Genomic DNA, 19,432 nt, shown 5'->3' on the forward strand with positions numbered 1-19,432 from the left:
AAACAGCTGGGGCCCCAGCACAGAACCTTGCGGCACTCCACTAGTCACTGCCTGCCATTCTGAAAAGTACCCGTTTACTCCTACTCTTTGCTTCCTGTCTGACAACCAGTTCTCAATCCACGTCAGCACACTACCCCCAATCCCATGTGCTTTAACTTTGCACATTAATCTCTTGTGTGGGACCTTGTCGAAAGCCTTCTGAAAGTCCAAATATACCACATCAACTGGTTCTCCTTTGTCCACTTTACTGGAAACATCCTCAAAAAATTCCAGAAGATTTGTCAAGCATGATTTCCCTTTCACAAATCCATGCTGACTTGGACCTATCATGTCACCATTTTCCAGATGCACTGCTATGACATCCTTAATAATTGATTCCATCATTTTACCCACTACTGAGGTCAGGCTGACCGGTCTATAATTCCCTGTTTTCTCTCTCCCTCCTTTTTTAAAAAGTGGGGTTACATTGGCTACCCTCCACTCCATAGGAACTGATCCAGAGTCAATGGAATGTTGGAAAATGACTGTCAATGCATCCGCTATTTCCAAGGCCACCTCTTTAAGTACTCTAGGATGCAGTCCATCAGGCCCTGGGGATTTATCGGCCTTCAATCCCATCAATTTCCCCAACACAATTTCCCGACTAATAAAGATTTCCCTCAGTTCCCCCTCCTTACTAGACCCTCTGACCCCTTTTATATCCGGAAGGTTGTTTGTATCCTCCTTAGTGAATACCGAACCAAAGTACTTGTTCAATTGGTCTGCCATTTCTTTGTTCCCCGTTATGACTTCCCCTGATTCTGACTGCAGGGGACCTACGTTTGTCTTCACCAACCTTTTTCTCTTTACATACCTATAGAAACTTTTGCAATCCGCCTTAATGTTCCCTGCAAGCTTCTTCTCGTACTCCATTTTCCCTGCCCTAATCAAACCCTTTGTCCTCCTCTGCTGAGTTCTAAATTTCTCCCAGTCCCCAGGTTCGCTGCTATTTCTGGCCAATTTGTATGCCACTTCCTTGGCTTTAATACTATCCCTGATTTCCCTAGATAGCCACGGTTGAGCCACCTTCCCTTTTTTATTTTTACGCCAGACAGGAATGTACAATTGTTGTAATTCATCCATGCGGTCTCTAAATGTCTGCCATTGCCCATCCACAGTCAACCCCCTAAGTATCATTCGCCAATCTATCCTAGCCAATTCACGCCTCATACCTTCAAAGTTACCCTTCTTTAAGTTCTGGACCATGGTCTCTGAAATTACTGTTTCATTCTCCATCCTAATGCAGAATTCCACCATATTATGGTCACTCTTCCCCAAGGGGCCTCGCACAATGAGATTGCTAATTAATCCTCTCTCATTACACAACACCCAGTCTAAGATGGCCTCCCCCCTAGTTGGTTCCTCAACATATTGGTCTAGAAAACCATCCCTTATGCACTCCAGGAAATCCTCCTCCACCGTATTGCTTCCAGTTTGGCTAGCCCAATCTATGTGCATATTAAAGTCACCCATTATAACTGCTACACCTTTATTGCATGCACCCCTAATTTCCTGTTTGATGCCCTCCCCAACATCCCTATTGCTGTTTGGAGGTCTGTACACAACTCCTACTAACATTTTTTGCCCTTTGGTGTTCTGCAGCTCTACCCATATAGATTCCACATCATCCAAGCTAATGTCTTTCCTAACTATTGCATTAATCTCCTCTTTAACCAGCAATGCTACCCCACCTCCTTTTCCTTTTATTCTATCCTTCCTGAATGTTGAATACCCCTGAATGTTGAGTTCCCAGCCCTGATCATCCTGGAGCCACGTCTCCGTAATCCCAATCACATCATATTTGTTAACATCTATTTGCACAATTAATTCATCCACCTTATTGCGGATACTCCTTGCATTAAGACACAAAGCCTTCAGGCTTGTTTTATTAACACCCTACAGGGAGATAGTTATTGGGAAATATGGCCAGCTTGGCGTATAGCCAAGGGCCAAAAGGGGGAAATTGTAAGAGGAAAATTTGGCATTAGGGGTACCAGCGGAACAAGGGTTAAAGTGCTGGTTCCTGCACTGGCCCATAAGGAGGTAAAAGGCCTCTCTTCGGCCTTGTACCAAGGCTCCAGAAGTTATCAATTCAATAATATTCCGACAGGATACGATGTGAGAACCTAAACAGACATTGATAAGACTTTGCGAAGAGGCTCGAGGCGGACTCACGGGCATCAAGGAGAATCAACAAATTCTGACCTAATGAGGTCATTCTAGTCACGGCCTAAAGTGGTCACGAGGGTCTTGGCCTGTCAATCCAAAGTAGCACTAATAAGGTAGTCCAATTAGAGAATTAGCACTGATAAGGTAGTTCAATTAGAAATCTAGGGAGGTCTTGTCCAGGAACAGAAGGGTTTTGAAATGTATAAAAGTTGTATGATTGTGCTGTTCAGAGAGCATCTCCACTCACAGGCGGCTGTGATAAGGGGTGTTCCCGGACGTTCGTAATAAAGATCGTTATACTTTACCATCTGTCTCTGTCTGCTAACTTCGAGAATTGCTACATGGGCTGGGGCGAGTGTCGAACCTCTACATCAGTGGGCCCGCTCGTGGGAAAAGAAGCCTTCCCTCTCCCCCATCAACACAGTCAATGAAGTACTTTTGGAGTGTAGTCACTTTCATAATGTGGGAAACGCGGCAGCCAAATTGCGCACAGCAAGCTCCCACAAAGAACAATATAATAATGACCAGATAATCTTTGTTATGTGGATTGAGAGATAAATATTGGCTCGGACACCGGGAATAACTTCCCTGCTCTTCTTCGAAATAGTGCCATAGGATCCTTTACATCTAACTGAGCGAGCAGATGGGACCTCGGTTTAAAGTCTCATCCAAAAAATGGCATCTCCCACAGTGCATGACTCCCTCAGCACTGCACTGGAGTGTCAGCCTATATTTATGTGCTCAAGTACCTTGAGTCGGACTTTAACCCACAACTCAGAGGCGAGTGTGCTACCAACTGAGCTGAAGATGGTTGGGCCTAGGACACTGAGGAACTCTGCAGCAATATCCTAGGACTGTGATGATTGATCTCCACAACCATCTTCCTTTGTGTTAGGTATGACTCAAGCCAGTGGAGAGTTTTCCCCCTAATTCCTATTGACTTCAGTTTTACTCGGGCTCCTGGATGCCACGCTCGGTCAAAAGATGCCTTAATATCAAGGGCAGTCACTCTCACCTCATTTAATTGAATTGGGGACAACTCCAGACTTGCTGCAGTATCAGGATCCCCAACTCTCAAGTGATTGACATGGCAGCAACACATAAACCTACTGAAACTTAAATCAACATTTGAATTTCCAAGTGACAACATAGCAATCCATGGCATTCTGCCAAATCTACCCTTTACCATAAGCAATCACTGCCAGCGCTGTCTGATTAGTAGTGCATATGTTAATAGCAAATACAAATATTACACCCGGTGTGTAAATGGCTTTGCCTTTGGTGGTTTCAAATCAACCCCCTTACAACAGTTCTAGACCCGGGAATTATAGTGGTGAACAGAATATACAGTTATAGACAGATCTTTCGGTCTCAACCATCACAATGCTTTTATTCAAGTTAAAGCACATGCCTGTACTCAGAAAAACACGCCCTGGTGGTGTGAAACAAAAAAACACAGTACAACACACAACACTGGCCTGTCTGAACAGGCCCCTATCACAAAGTACCCATGACTAAAGCTCAATAGGACACCACCGAATTGTCCAACAGATTGTGCATACGCCTATGATCCACGTAGAAACCTCCCCACTAAACCCTTAAGGCTTGGTTGGGATACACGACACCCCTTCACATTATGCAGTGGTCTTAAGGATGCGTGGGCTGGGATAATGCTTACCAGTTACCCCTCTGTCTTACTTGCTGCTTCTCCCGATGAGCAAGGCTTTCTTTGCTCATAGATGGTGGTTTCTTCTCTCTGTCCCAGACGGAGTGCTCGGTCCTTGAGTGCGTTGAATGAAGCAAACAAGCATAAAAGAGGAGAGAGAGAGAGAGAGATGTCTGCAAACTGCCATCTCTTATACCTGAAAAATGCTTCTGAATTCTTGCACCAAAAACCAGTCCTTTGCCTGAGGAAGTCCAACTAAAGAGCAATGAATCACATCTTCAGCCTGTGTCTTTGTTACTGGGCTGTTCCTGGGGATAAAGGCTCCAACAAGTCTGGGTGGCCAAATAGCTTCCTTTGTCCTGAGGTTCCCGTGCTCCGGGCTCTCAGTCATTTCGATGGCTTGAGCACTGACCAGTTTAACTGATCGCTCACTGATGGGTGCCCATTACATGACAGAAGGTCCTCCATCTCACTTCAGCCATTCTAGACTATCCCCGACCACCTGGTGTGTATTCCTGTGGAACATGTTTGGGCCTGTCCCAAGTCATGCTGTCAGCTCTTTTGAAATATGAAAAGGCAATGTCCAAAACTTAAAGTCCAAAATGCATTGAAGTCTGTATCGATGTTTACACCAATGCTGCCGATGTTTATGCCGATTCTTACACGTGTTAAAATTCCCCTTTCAAGCTGTTATTTTCAACAACAGAAAAATGACCCGTGTGAGAATTACCTCAGGATCTTTGCCGCAAAGTCTGAGAGTGCAGCTTGTGATCTTAAACCCTGAAGTTATTCGAGCCAGTCTTACTGCAATTAACGTGTTGATCCTATGTGGTTTGCACGTCCTATTGATGCAGAAACTGCAGTATAACTGTAGTTTCAAGTCATCAATTTGAGAAACACAAGAGTACACAAACATATATCAAAGGATAGGAAAGACTGCCCATCAAGCCATCCAATCCAGACCCGTGGGGCAGTCTATTTCGCCAATCAACCTCCTCACCTCCTGCCCCATCCCCATACTCCACCACCACAGTCATGCAATCTCCAGAGAGAGGCAACATAAAAGAGAGAAAAAGTGGTTTTGGATATATTAAGTAGAAACTGTTTCTACTGGCAAAAAAAGTCAGTAACCAGAGGACACAGATTGAAGGTGATTGGCAAAAGCCCTATGCAATCCTTGATCTTTGCCCCAAAGAGCTGTGGATGTTCAATCGTTGAGTATATCCAAGGCTGAGAGAGATAGATTTTTGGACTCCAGAGGAATCAAGGGATATGGGGATAGGGCAGGAAAGTGAAGTTGAGGTCGATGATCAGCAATGATCTTATTGAATAGCGGAGCAGGCTCGAGGGGCCTTATGGTCTACTCCTGCTCCTAATTCTTATGTTTTTATATTCTTAACTCCTGGCATGACTGACCAGACATTATTCTCACTACTGCACCTATCTACGATCCCCTTTTCTGCTGCTCTTTTGACAGTTCTAGTAGCAGATTTTGTTAACTTTACCTGTAACTTATAGATATCCCTATTCTCTTGAGAGTCATTTTAGATTAACTACTGTGTTGAAACAAATCAAATATGGTCCTGGTCCCTTCAGATAGCACTGAACCATCGATAGGTTCTCTAGTTCAATACACCGATTCAAGTGTCTTCAAGGACAGTGAATATTTTTACTGAGTGTTATGTTGCATTCCAATCTTCACATCTAGGTACGGTCATTCATTTTTCTCTTTTGAAGCGCTTTGCTTTGTCTTCTTCTCTGATCCTGACAGGGAGAGTGGAGATACTTGTCAGAGGATGCAAGATGTAAAGTGCATACTGAATTCTGCCTCAAAAGAGGTCCCTTTATACATATCTACGTGCTCCATTAAACCTGCTGCACAGAAGAGAATGCAAAAGTTAAGAATGAAAAATGTAATGCAGAATCTAATTTTGTCCCTTTTGTTACTGTCACTCCGAGAAATGAAGTTATAATAATAAAATCCAATACTAGTCCACATGCTCATTTATAATTAACCAAGTTACTTTCTGGTTGCCATAAATCCAATTGACTGCCTTAGAAAATAATATGGGCTGGATTTTCGCTTGGAAGCTTTTTCAGGCGATAATGGCGATGGGGCGGTAAAGTTTGCGCCGGGAAATGGTTTGCGTCTGCAGCCACAAAATTCATCAGCTGGGCCCTGCGTGTGGAACGGAGCGCTAAGGGAGGCATTGCACTCCTCTCTCAGGGCACTAGGCCAGCTGAGCAACTGAAAATCCGTTGCTAAAGAGCCAGCTTCGGAGCGCCCTAAGAGGGGTTTCCCTGGAAAGAAAATTGCCAATAAAAAGACAAAAAACATTCCCAATACCTTGTTCACCCCACACAAAGATAAATTGCAAAACTTAAACAAAAAAAAACAATCACACTTACCTCATGCAGTCATTCCTTCCCTCACCGCCGCCTCAACAGCTCAGACCGCCCGTTATCCCCGGCGGCCCTATTATAGGGTGCTACGGGACCCGCTCAAAACAAATTTCACCACGCAACCGGGGGCGTTGTACATCGGCTTGATGCTCTAGGGCGGTACTGCTCAGCGTCCCCGCAAAACCGGCTCCAAATTCCCCAGCGGGGCGCTGGAAGCCAGCATCATTTGCATACCCATCACCACCCCTCCAGGTCGTCAATCGAGGCACAAGCCCAACGAAATTCCAGCCCCTTAAATCTTCCCTTTTTTGGTTTCCTCTCAATTGATAACTTCCTTCCTGTTATGTTGCACAGGGAGTGAAAAGAAAGATTAGACTTGCAGTACAGGTTGAACCTCCCTTTTCCGGGACTCTCTTATCTGGCACCACCCCTCGTCCGGCACCGTTCCCGGTTTCTCCGACGTGAACAAATTGAACAAATTGAAGTCCTTGCTCGCTGCCGACTTCCGCAATCGCTAACCTGACACGACGATCCACATCACCCCCCCCACTAACTCTCTGCCACACTCCCAGCCCCAAGCCAGCCAGCCCCGATATCCCCTTAAACAGTACCTGTACCATCCAATTTAAAGTGACCTCCTCTTGTGCGGCAAAATCCCTTATCCAGCGCAGGCCAGGTTCAACCTGTAACAATTTTCTGCTATTAGGATCCATTGCCTGGATTTTTCTGCCCACAGCTTCTGGGCATAGAAACATAGAAAATAGGTGCTGGAGTAGGCCATTCGGCCCTTCGAGCCTGTACCACCATTCAATATGATCATGGCTGATCATGCAACTTCAGTACCCCATTTCGGCTTTCTCTCCATACTTCTTGATCCCTTTAGCTGTAAGGGCCACATCTAACTCCCTTTTGAATATGTCTAATGAACTGGCCTCAACAACTTTCTGTGATAGAGAATTCCACAGGTTCACAATTCTCTGAGTGAAGAAGTTTCTCCTCATCTCGGTCCTAAATGGCTTATCCCTTATCCTTAGACTGTGACCATTGGATCTGGACTTCCCCAATATCGGAAAATTCTTCCTGCATCCAACCTGTCCAATCCCGTGAGAATTTTATATGTTTCAATGAGATCCCCTTTCATTCTTCTAAATTCCAGGGAATATAAGCCCAGTCGATCCAGTCTTTCTTCATATGTCAGTCCTGCCATCCCGGGAATCAGTCTGGTGAACCTTTGTTTCATTCCCTCAATAGCAAGAATGTCCTTCCTCAGATTAGGAGACCAAAATTGTTATAGATGTGGACTTGTATTTACTCTGTACAGCCACCAGAGGGCTCATCCCCCGGAGTCCCAAGGGATCTCATAATCCCTTGGGATCACAGGTACTTAAAAAGGCTTCACAGGTTGGAGAGGCACTCTGGAGACCTGCAATAAAAGATTGAGGTCACACTTTACTTTGAGCTCACAGTGTTCAGTCTGACTCTTGCTCCATACACAACAACTGGCGACGAGATAAAGATAGCGAACCCAAAGATGCAGAGAACCGTGGGCATCCTGGAGAAATTTTCGGAGGGAGATGATTGGGAAACTTTCGTGGAGCGACTCGACCAATACTTCATGGCCAACGAGCTGGTTGGGGAAGAGAGTGCTGCCAAATGAAGGGCGATCCTCCTCACTATCTGTGGGGCACCAACATATGGCCTCATGAAGAATCTGCTCACTCCAGCAAAACCCACGGAGAAGTCATACGAAGATTTGTGCACAAGAGCATTTGAACCCGAAGGAAAGCGTTCTGATGGTGAGGTACCGGTTCTACACCTACAAAAGGTCTGAAGGCCAGGAAGTGGTGAGTTATTTCGCCGAGCTAAGACACCTTGCAGGACATTGCAAACTTGAAGGACATTTGGAGCACATGCTCAGAGAGTTTTTCGTACTTGACATTGGCCACGAAACCATACTTCGCAAACTTTTGACTGTAGAGACCCAACCTTGAGTAAGGCCATAGTGATAGCCCAGGCGTTCATAGCCACCAGTGACAATACGAAGCAAATCTCTCAGCACACAAGTGCTGCTTCAAGTACTGTGAACAAAGTGATGTTGTTTTCGAACCATAACATACAGGGCAGGTCACACATACCTGCAGCTGCACGTCCGCAGATGTCTCAGAGCCAAGCATCAAGGGTGATGAATGCAAGGCCAATAACACCTTGTTGGTACTATGGGCATGATCATCGTTTCCATTCATGCCGATTCAAAGGATACGTTTGCAAGGGCTGTGGAACAGTGGGACACCTCCTACAAGTGTGCAAGTGAGCTGCTAAGCCTGTTAAACCTGCAAACCACCATGTTGTAAAGGAGGATCACGATGAAACAGAGCTTCAGATAGAGGAGGCAGAGGTACATGGGGTACACACATTCACCATGAATTGTCCCCCGATAATGCTGAATGTTGAACTAAATGGACTCCTGGTGTCAATGGATCTGGACACGGGCGCGAGCCAGTCCATCATGGGTAAAAGACTTTTGAAAGATTGTGGTGCAACAAGGCCTCAAGACCAGACTTAACTCCAATTCGCATGAAACTAAGAACTTACACAAAAAGAACTGATTCCTGTCATCGGCAGTGCTACCGTAAAGGTCTCCTACGATGGAGCAGTGCACAAGCTACCACTCTGGATGGTACCGGGCGATGGTCCCACGCTGCTCGGCAGGAGCTGGCTGGGAAAGATAAACTGGAACTGGGACAACAGCCGAGCGCTATCGCCCACTGACGACACTTCATGTGCCCAGGTCTTAAACAAATTTCCTTTGCTGTTTGAACCAGGCATTGGAAAATTCCAAGGAGCAAAAGTCCAGATCCACCTAATACCAGGGGCGCGACCCATCCATCACAAGGCGAGAGCAGTACCGCACATGATGACAGAAAGGGTAGAGATCGAGCTAGACCGGCTACAAAGAGAGGGCATCATTTCACCTATCGAGTTCAGCGAGTGACCAGTCCTGTTGTCCCAGTCCTCAAGGGAGACGGCACCATCAGAGTCTGTGGCGATTACAAAATAACTATCACAGGACCAATACTCACTACCAAAAGCCGACGACCTTTTTGCAACGCTGGCGGAAGAAAGACATTCACGAAGCTGGATCTGACTTCAGCCTACATGACGCAGGAACTGGAGGAATCATCGAAGGCCCTCACCTGCATCAACACGCACAAAGGTCTTTTTGTTTATAACAGATGCCCGTTTAGAATCCGATCAATGGCGGCGATATTTCAGAGAAACATGGAAAGTTTACTGAAGTCGGTCCCGCACACCGTGGTCTTCCAGGATGACATTTTGGTCACAGGTTGGAACACAGTCGAGCACCTGCAGAACCTGGAGGAGGTTCGTAGTCGACTCAACCGCGTGGGGCTCAGGTTAAAACACTCGAAGTGCGTTTTCCTGTCACCTGAAGTGGAGTTCCTGGGAAGGAGGATTGCAGCGGACGGCATCAGGCCCACCAACGCGAAGACGGAGGCAATCGAGAACACGCTGAGGCCACAGAACGTGACAGAACTGCAATCATTTCTGGGACTCTTGAACTACTTTGGTAACTTCTTACCTGGTCTCAGCACCCTGCCAGAACCACTACATGTCTTACTACGAAAAGGGGGCGAATGGGTTTGGGACAAAAGCCAAGAAAATGCCTTTGTAAAAGCGAGAAAATTGTTGTGCCCAAACAAATTGCTTGTGTTGTATGATCCATGTAAGCGTTTGGTACCAGCATGTGATGCGTCGTCATATGGCGTCGGGTGTGTATTGCAACAAGCTAATGATTTCAGGAAACTGCAACCAGTTGCTTATGCATCTAGGAGTCTGTCTAAGGCAGAGAGAGCCTACAGCATGATTGAAAAAGAAGCGTTAGCGTATGTCTATGGAGTAAAGAAAATGCATCAATACCTGCTTGGTCTAAAATTCGAATTGGAAACTGACCATAAGCCACTTATATCCCTGTTTTCTGAGAGTAAAAGGATAAATACCAACGCATCGGCCCGCATCCAGAGATGGGCGCTCATGATGTCTGCATACAACTACGCCATCCGCCACAGGCCAGGCACAGAAAATTGCGCCGATGCTCTCAGTAGGCTGCCATTGCCCACCATGGGGGTGAAAATGGCGCAGCACGCAGATCTAGCCATGGTTATGGAAGCACTTGAGAGTGAGCAATCACCCGTCACTGCCCGGCAGATCAAAACCTGGACAAGCCAGGGCCCCTTATTATTTCTAGTCAAAAGCTGTGTGCTTCACGGGAGCTGGTCCAGTGTCCCAGTGGAAATGCAGGAAGAGATAAAGCCATTCCAGCGGCGCAAAGATGCAATGTCTATGCAGGCAGACTGCCTTCTGTGGGGCAATCGAGTAGTGGTCCCCAAGAAGGATAAAGACACCTTCATCAATGACCTCCACGGTACCCACCCAGGCATTGTAATGATGAAAGCGATAGCCAGATCCCACGTGTGGTGGTCCGGTATCAATGCGGACTTAGAGTCCTGCGTTCACAGATGTAATACATGCTCGCAGTTAAGCAATGTACCCAGGGAGGCGCCGCTAAGTTTATGGTCTTGGCCCTCCAAACCGTGGTCTAGGGTACACATCAACTATGCAAACCCGTTCTTGGGTAAAATGTTCTTTGTGGTTGTAGACGCGTACTCCAAGTGGATTGAATGTGAGATAATGTCGACTAGCACATCCGCTGCCACTACTGAAAGCCTGCGGGCCACGTTTGCCACTCACGGCCTACCCGATGTCCTGGTGAGCAACAATGGGCCATGTTTTACCAGTGCTGAATTCAAAGAATTCATGACCCATAACGGGATCAAACATGTCACATCTGCCCTGTCCAATGGTCAGGCAGAGAGAGCAGGGCAAACCATTAAGCAAGGGTAACTGAAGGCTCACTGCAGACTCGCCTATCCCGAGTCCTGCTTAGCTACCGCACGAGACCCCACTCACTCACTGGGATCCCACCTGCTGAACTGTTCATGAAAAGAGCACTAAAGACAAGGCTCTTGTTAGTTCACCCTGATCTACATGAACAGGTAGAGAGCAGGCGGCTTCAACAAAGTGCATACCATGATAGCACAAACAAATGTGTCACACGAGATTAAAGTCAATGATCCTGTATTTGTATTAAATTATGGACAAGGTCCCAAGTGGCTTTCCGGCACTGTCATGGCCAAAGAGGGGAGCAGGGTGTTTCGGGTCAAACTTTCAAATGGACTCATTCACCGGAAACACTTGGACCAAATCAAACTCAGATTTACGGACTATCCTGAGCAATCCACCTTGGAACCCCCAACATACACACCAATGGCAACCGGCACCACGGTTGACCACGAAGCAGAACCCATCATCCACAGTAGCCCTGCAGGGCCCAACACACCAGGCAGCCTAGCAAGGCCAGCTGCACAGCAGCCCAGCGAGGGCCCAACAAATGATTCAACAACACCAGCTTTCACACCGAGACGATCAACCAGGGCAAGAAGGGCCCCAGATTGACTCACATTGTAAATATTTACACTAATGACTTTGGGGGGGGAATGTTGTTATATGTGTGGACTTGTATTTACTCTGTACAGCCACCAGAGGGCTCATCCCCCAGAGTCCCAAGAGGTCCTGTAATCCCTTTGGAGCGCAGGTACTTAAAAACGCTTCGCAGGCCTTTTGGAGAGGCACTCTGGAGACCTGCAATAAAAGACTAAGGTCACACTTTACTTTGAGCTCACAGTGTTCAGTCTGACTCTTTCTCCACACACAACAAAAACTGTACACAATATTCAAGGTGTGGCCTCACCAAGGCCCTGTACAACTGCAGTAAGACCTCCCTGCTCCTATACTCAAATCATCTCGCGATGAAGGCCAACATGCCATTTGCCTTCTTCACTGCCTGCTGTACCTGCATTCCAACTTTCAATGACTGATGTACCATGACACCCAGGTCTCGTTGCACCTCCCCTTTTCCTAATCTGTCACCATTCAGATCACGTCGATCATCACTCAGTCCTGCGACGAACTCAAAACCGAATTCAGCACATGTGCCACTACCTCCACACTGAGTAGCAAATTCCGGAAGAGCTGAAAACCTTCCACAGACTTTGTGATGAATTTTCCATTTGGAACGATGGTTGCCAAGCTCGTGGTGATATAACAGTAATTCACAAGTTGCTTCAACAACGCATTCACCCATTGGCACATGATGGACTACCCTGGCATTGTCTGCATGAAGCAGAGATGTCGCGATTCAGTATGGTGGCCTGGGATTGACACTTGCATCGAGGAGTTTGTCTCACACTGCGAAGCATGCAATCTGAGCGAAAAGGCCACAGACATCCAACCAATGCCAATGAAGCCCATTCCATGGCCAGAAAGACCATGGCAACAACTTCAGTTGGATATCTTCGGTCCAGTTGAAGCAGCTCCACAGCACCAGTGATTCCTTGTTGCAGTACATGACCTGCATTCCAAATGGCCATAAATTGCTACAACAAGTTCAGTGACCTCATCAACAATCGTCAGTATTCTGCAGGTATGTTCTCGAAGTGGGGCCTCCCAGAGGTCATAATCATTGAAAATGGACCATAGTTTGTGTCCGAACAGTTCGCGGATTTCCTCACATCTTCATGCTATATAATCCTCAAAGCAACGGAGGTGTTGAGCGATTTAACTGTGTCATCAAAGAGGGTTTGAAAGCCAACCGAGCAGCAGGCCAAACATTCGACGAAGCGGATCAGGCCATTCTCCGCACATACCGTTCGACAAAGCACTCATTAACGGGGAAGACACTTGCTGAGCTCGTGATTGGGCGGAATCTTCGCTGGTACTGGACATTCTCAAGCCCTTGCCAAACCTAGTACAAAACGGATACACCGCTTTGAGTACTGTTGAGGGGGATGACTCATCAGGGGAGGGCAGCAGCAGCCAAGTTAGAAAACATAGAACATAGAAAAATAGGTGCAGGAGTAGGCCATTCGGCCCTTCTAGCCTGCACCGCCATTCAATGAGTTCATGGCTGAACATGCAACTTCAGTACCCCATTCCTGCTTTCTCGCCATACCCCCTGATCCCCCTAGTAGTAAGGACTTCATCTAACTCCTTTTTGAATATATTTAGTGAATTGGCCTCAACAACTTTCTGTGGTAGAGAATTCCACAGGTTCACCACTCTCTGGGTGAAGAAGTTTCTCCTCATCTCGGTCCTAAATGGCTTACCCCTTATCCTTAGACTGTGACCCCTGGTTCTGGACTTCCCCAACATTGGGGACATTCTTCCTCCATCTAACCTGTCTAAACCCATCAGAATTTTAAACGTTTCTATGAGGTCCCCTCTCATTCTTCTGAACTCCAGTGAATACAAGTTCATGGCATCATGGCTGGCTCTGTTGCACAGGAGGGCAGGAAAAAGAGTCGGAGAGCGATAGTGATAGGGGATTCAACTTTAAGGCGAATAGATAGGCGTTTCTGCGGCCGCAACCGAGACTCCAGGATGGTATGTTGCCTCCCTGGTGCAAGGGTCAAGGATGTCACGGAGCGGGTGCAGGACATTCTGAAAAGGGAGGGAGAACAGGCAGTTATCATGGTACACATTGGTACCAACGACATAGGTAAAATAAGGGATGAGGTCCTACGAGCCGCATTTAAGGAGCAAGGAGCTAAATTAAAAAGTAGGATCTCAAAAGTAGTAATCTCTGAATTGCTAACAGTGCCACATGCTAGTCAGAGTAGGAATCACAGGATAGCGCAGATGAATACGTGGCTTGAGCAGTGGTGCAGCAGGGAGGGATTCAAATTCCTGGGGCATTGGAACTGGTTCTGGGGGAGGTGGGACCAGTACAAACCAGACGGTCTGCACCTGGGCAGGACCGGAACCAATGTCCTAGGGGGAGTGTTTGTTACTGCTGCTGGGGAGGAGTTAAACTAATATGGCAGGGGGATGGGAATCAATGCAGAGAGACAGAGGGAAACAAAATGGAGACAGAAGCAAAAGACAGAAAGGAGATGAGTAAAAGTGGAGGGCAGAGAAACCCAAGGCAAAAAACAAAAAGGGCCAATGTACAGCAAAATTCTAAAGGGTCAAAGTGTAAAAAAAGGCAAGCCTGAAAGCTCGGTGCCTCAATGCGAGGAGTATTCGGAACCCAGGAGAGGGCTCTGAGCTAGTTAGAGTGGGTGAGAGCGCAGATGAACAGGACCCCAAGAAAGAATGCAAAAGGCAGGAGGCAACAGAGCAGAGTAGCACTGGGGTAAGTGTAAACCACAAGGTGATAGGAAGGGACAATATTTATGAATATAAAGGGGCTGCAGGAGGGGTCAAAACTAAAAATCATGGTTTAAAAACTAGTATTAAAACACTCTACCTAAACGCACGCAGCATTCGAAACAATGTAAATGAGTTGATGGCACAAATCATTACAAATGGGTATGATTTGGTGGCCATTACAGAAACGTGGTTGCAGGGTGGCCAAGACTGGGAATTAAACATACAGGGGTATCTGACAATTCGGAAGGATAGACAAGAAGGGAAAGGAGGTGGGGTAGCTCTGTTAATAAAGGATGATATCAGGGCAGTTGTGAGGGATGATATTGGCTCGAACGAACAAAAGGGGAAAAAGTCACTGGTGGTTGTAGTTTATAGGCCCCCAAATAATAACTTCACGGTGGGGCGGACAATAATCAAGGGAATAATAGAGGCATGTGAAAAAGGAACGGCAGTAATCATGGGGGATTTTAACCTACATATCGATTGGTCAAATCAAATCGCACGGGGTAGCCTTAAGGAGGAATTCATAGAATGCATACGGGATTGTTTCTTAGAACAATATGTTACAGAACCTACAAGGGAGCAAGCTATCTTAGATCTGGTCCTGTGTAATGAGACAGGACTAATAAATGATCTCCTAGTAAAAGATCCTCTCGGAATGAGTGATCACAGTATGGTTGAATTTGTAATACAGATTGAGGGTGAGGAAGTAATGTCTCAAACGAGCGTACTATGCTTAAACAAAGGGGACTACAGTGGGATGAGGGCAGAGTTAGCTAAAGTAGACTGGGAACACAGACTAAACGGTGGCACAATTGAAGAACAGTGGAGGACTTTTAAGGAGCTCTTTCATAATGCTCAACAAAAATATATTCCAGTGAAAAAGAAGGGTGGTAAGAGAAGGGATAACCAGCCGTGGATAACCAAGGAAATAAAGGAGAGTATCAAATTAAAAACCAATGCGTATAAGGTGGCCAAGGTTAGTGGGAAACTAGAAGATAGGGAAAATTTTAAATGACAGCAAAGAATGACTAAGAAAGAAATAAAGAAAGGAAAGATAGATTACGAAAGTAAACTTGCGCAAAACATAAAAACAGATAGTAAAAGCTTTTACCGATATATAAAACGGAAAAGAGTGACTAAAGTAAATGTTGGGCCCTTAGAAGATGAGAAGGGGGATTTAATAATGGGAAATGTGGAAATGGCTGAGACCTTAAACAATTATTTTGCTTCGGTCTTCACAGTGGAAGACACAAAAACCATGCCAAAAATTGCTGGTCACGGGAATATGGGAAGGGAGGACCTTGAGACAATCACTATCACTAGGGAGGTAGTGCTGGACAGGCTAATGGGACTCAAGGTAGACAAGTCCCCTGGTCCTGATGAAATGCATCCCAGGGTATTAAAAGAGATGGAGGAAGTTATAGCAGATGCATTCGTTATAATCTACCAAAATTCTCTGGACTCTGGGGAGGTACCAGCGGATTGGAAAGCAACTAATGTAACGCCTCTGTTTAAAAAAGGGGGCAGACTAAAGGCAGATAACTATAGGCCGGTTAGTTTAACATCTGTAGTGGGGAAAATGCTTGAAGCTATCATTAAGGAAGAAATAGCGGGACATCTAGATAGGAATAGTGCAATCAAGCAGACGCAACATGGATTCATGAAGGGGAAATCATGTTTAACTAATTTACTGGAATTCTTTGAGGATATAACGAGCATGGTGGATAGAGGTGTACCGATGGATGTGGTGTATTTAGATTTCCAAAAGGCATTCGATAAGGTGCCACACAAAAGGTTACTGCAGTAGATAAAGGTACGCGGAGTCCGAGGAAATGTATTAGCATGGATCGAGAATTGGCTGGCTAACAAAAAGCAGAGAGTTGGGATAAATGGGTCCTTTTCGGATTGGAAATCGGTGGTTAGTGGTGTGCCACAGGGATCGGTGCTGGGACCACAACTGTTTACAATATACATAGATGACCTGGAAGAGGGGACAGAGTGTAGTGTAACAAAATTTGCAGATGACACAAAGATTAGTGGGAAAGCAGGTTGTGTAGAGGACACAGAGAGGCTGCAAAGAGATTTAGAAAGGTTAAGCGAATGGGCTAAGGTTTGGCAGATGGAATACAATGTCGGAAAATGTGAGGTCATCCACCTTGGGAAAAAAAACATTAAAAGGGAATATTATTTGAATGGGGAGAAATTACAACATGCTGCGGTGCAGAGGGACCTGGGGGTTCTTGTGCATGAATCCCAAAAAGTTAGTTTGCAGGTGCAGCAGGTAATCAGGAAGGCGAATGGAATGTTGGCCTTCATTGCGAGAGGGATGGAGTACAAAAGCAGGGAGGTCCTGCTGCAACTGTACAGGGTATTGGTGAGGCCGCACCTGGAGTACTGCGTGCAGTTTTGGTCACCTTACTTCAGGAAGGATATACTAGCCTTGGAGGGGGTACAGAGACGATTCACTCGGCTGATTCCGGAGATGAGTGGGTTACCTTATGATGATGGATTGAGTAGACTGGGTCTTTACTCTTTGGAGTTCAGAAGGATGAGGGGTGATCTTATAGAAACATTTAAAATAATGAAAGGGATAGACAAGATAGAGGCAGAGAGGTTGTTTCCACTGGTCGGGGAGACTAGAACTAGGGGGCACTGCCTCAAAATACGGGGGAGCCAATTTAAAACCGAGTTGAGAAGGAATTTCTTCTCCCAGAGGGTTGTGAATCTGTGAAATTCTCTGCCCAAGGAAGCAGTTGAGGCTAGCTCATTGAATGTATTCAAATCACAGATCGATAGATTTTTAACCAATAAGGGAATTAAGGGTTATGGGGAGCGGGCGGGTAAGTGGAGCTGAGTCCATGGCCAGATCAGTCATGATCTTTTTAAATGGCGGAGCAGGCTCGAGGGGCTAGATGGCCTACTTCTGTTCCTAATTCTTATGTTCTTATGTTATGTTCTTATGAAGATAACCACACTCGCATACCAGATTTCGGAACACCAATGAAAATAAATGTCATACACTGACACAAAACGATATGCTCAAAAGCCCCAACTGAAGAACGGAGATTGGGTCAGAGTTAAGTGCCTAAACCGTAGTCATAAACTCGCATCTTCACTTTTGCCTCCAAAACAGATCGGGTGAAAGTTCAGCCCTCACACCTACGAGCTCAATGATGGAACTCGATGGAACGCCTGTAAACTGATTCCCAACTCACAGGCCAACAGACCAGCAGGATGGACCAGAGGCACCATTCTGTTTCCCAACCGAAAACCTTGATTAAACACCGCAAGCTCCATGCCGGTCTCAGCTTATCAGCCTGGCTATCTCAAGGACTTTATCTGTTCATAGACTCTGTTTTTCAGAAGAGGGGAAATATTCATACTCTTATTTGCTAGTTACACGAACCCTTACCAGACAGGCATTAGAACCCTGCAGGGACTATTCACGCCTACTGTAAATATGCTGGTTTTGAATGCCATTTTGAGAGTTGCTATAAAGGACAGTTAGTTACACTACTCCTGTTTCAGTTAGTCTGTCTATTTACCTCCACATCTAGGCTGACACTCCAGATGCCGTCGGAGGTGCCGTCTTTCGGATGAGATGTTAAACCGTGGCCCCCTCTGCTTTCTCAGGTGGATGTAAAAGATCCCATGGCACTACTCGAAGAAGAGCAGGGGAGTTATCCCCGGTGTCCTGGCCAATAGTTATATCTGAATCAACATGACAAAAACAGATTATCTGGTCATTATCACATTGCTGTTTGTGGGAGCTTGCTGCGCGCAATTTGGCTGTTGCTTTTCAACATTACAACAGTGACTACACTTCAACAAAAAAAAATTCATTGGCTGCAAAGCACTGTGGGACATCCAGTGGTCATGAAAGGCGCTATATAAATCCAAATATTTCTTTCTTTCACACAGGAAATGAAAATAAAACTAATATCTACAGCTCAGAGGCAAACTAAAATCACACTTTTTTCTTTGTATCTGTTACTTGCAGTTACTAACACCAGGATAGCTGCTCAATTGGGCACAAAGTGACAATATAATTGTCATTAATTTTTATCTACAATTATAATTACAATGGAATTAGCCTTTAACCAGCTTAATTGTTGGTATTTTGCTTATCTACTATTATAATTACAATGAAGTTGGCCTTTAACATCTATAATCAAACAGAGCACTTGATCTTGGTACTCCAGGATCAAGTGAAAGGGCAATGCAGGAGGCACATGAGGCTCTGTAGGAGAGGGCAGAAGAAGCAGCAGTTAAGGACAGGATATTAACACTTTAGAAATCAAAAGCAGTGGCACGTACTGAGTCATGGAGCAGGCAGGAAAAGTTCTTCAAACATTCGCACAAATAAAGCTCTTTGAAATGTTTGCATTTGAAATGTGCCAGGAATAGAGGCTTTTGTGGATTTTGGTTTAAGCAACTTGGTTCAGTTTGGATGGAACTAGAATATTGTTTTAACTGAAGTTGGTTGGTTCATTCGGAAAGGATAGAATTAGATTTTGTAAGACAGCTTTAAACTCATATTAGCTGTATTGATTATAACTGCAATCTATCTTTTCAATATTTATTTCCCCTTTAACCCCAAACAGATGAGTATCAATCTACTTGCCCGGTGTACGTGATAGCATGGGTTTGCATTGGATTGTTTACATGGCATGGCACAGCTGTCTCACATTCACTTACATCTGATCTTAAAGGCCACGTTGCATAAAATCGGCTTGTATTCCCTCGAGTTCAGGAAGTTGAGGGGTGATTTAATCGAGGTCTTTAAAATGATAAAGGATTTGATAGGGTAGATACAGAGAAACTATTTCCTGTGATGGGGGAATCCAGAATAAGGGGATATAATCT

This window comes from Pristiophorus japonicus, chromosome 7, assembly GCF_044704955.1.
Source record: "Pristiophorus japonicus isolate sPriJap1 chromosome 7, sPriJap1.hap1, whole genome shotgun sequence".
NCBI lineage: Eukaryota > Metazoa > Chordata > Chondrichthyes > Pristiophoridae > Pristiophorus > Pristiophorus japonicus.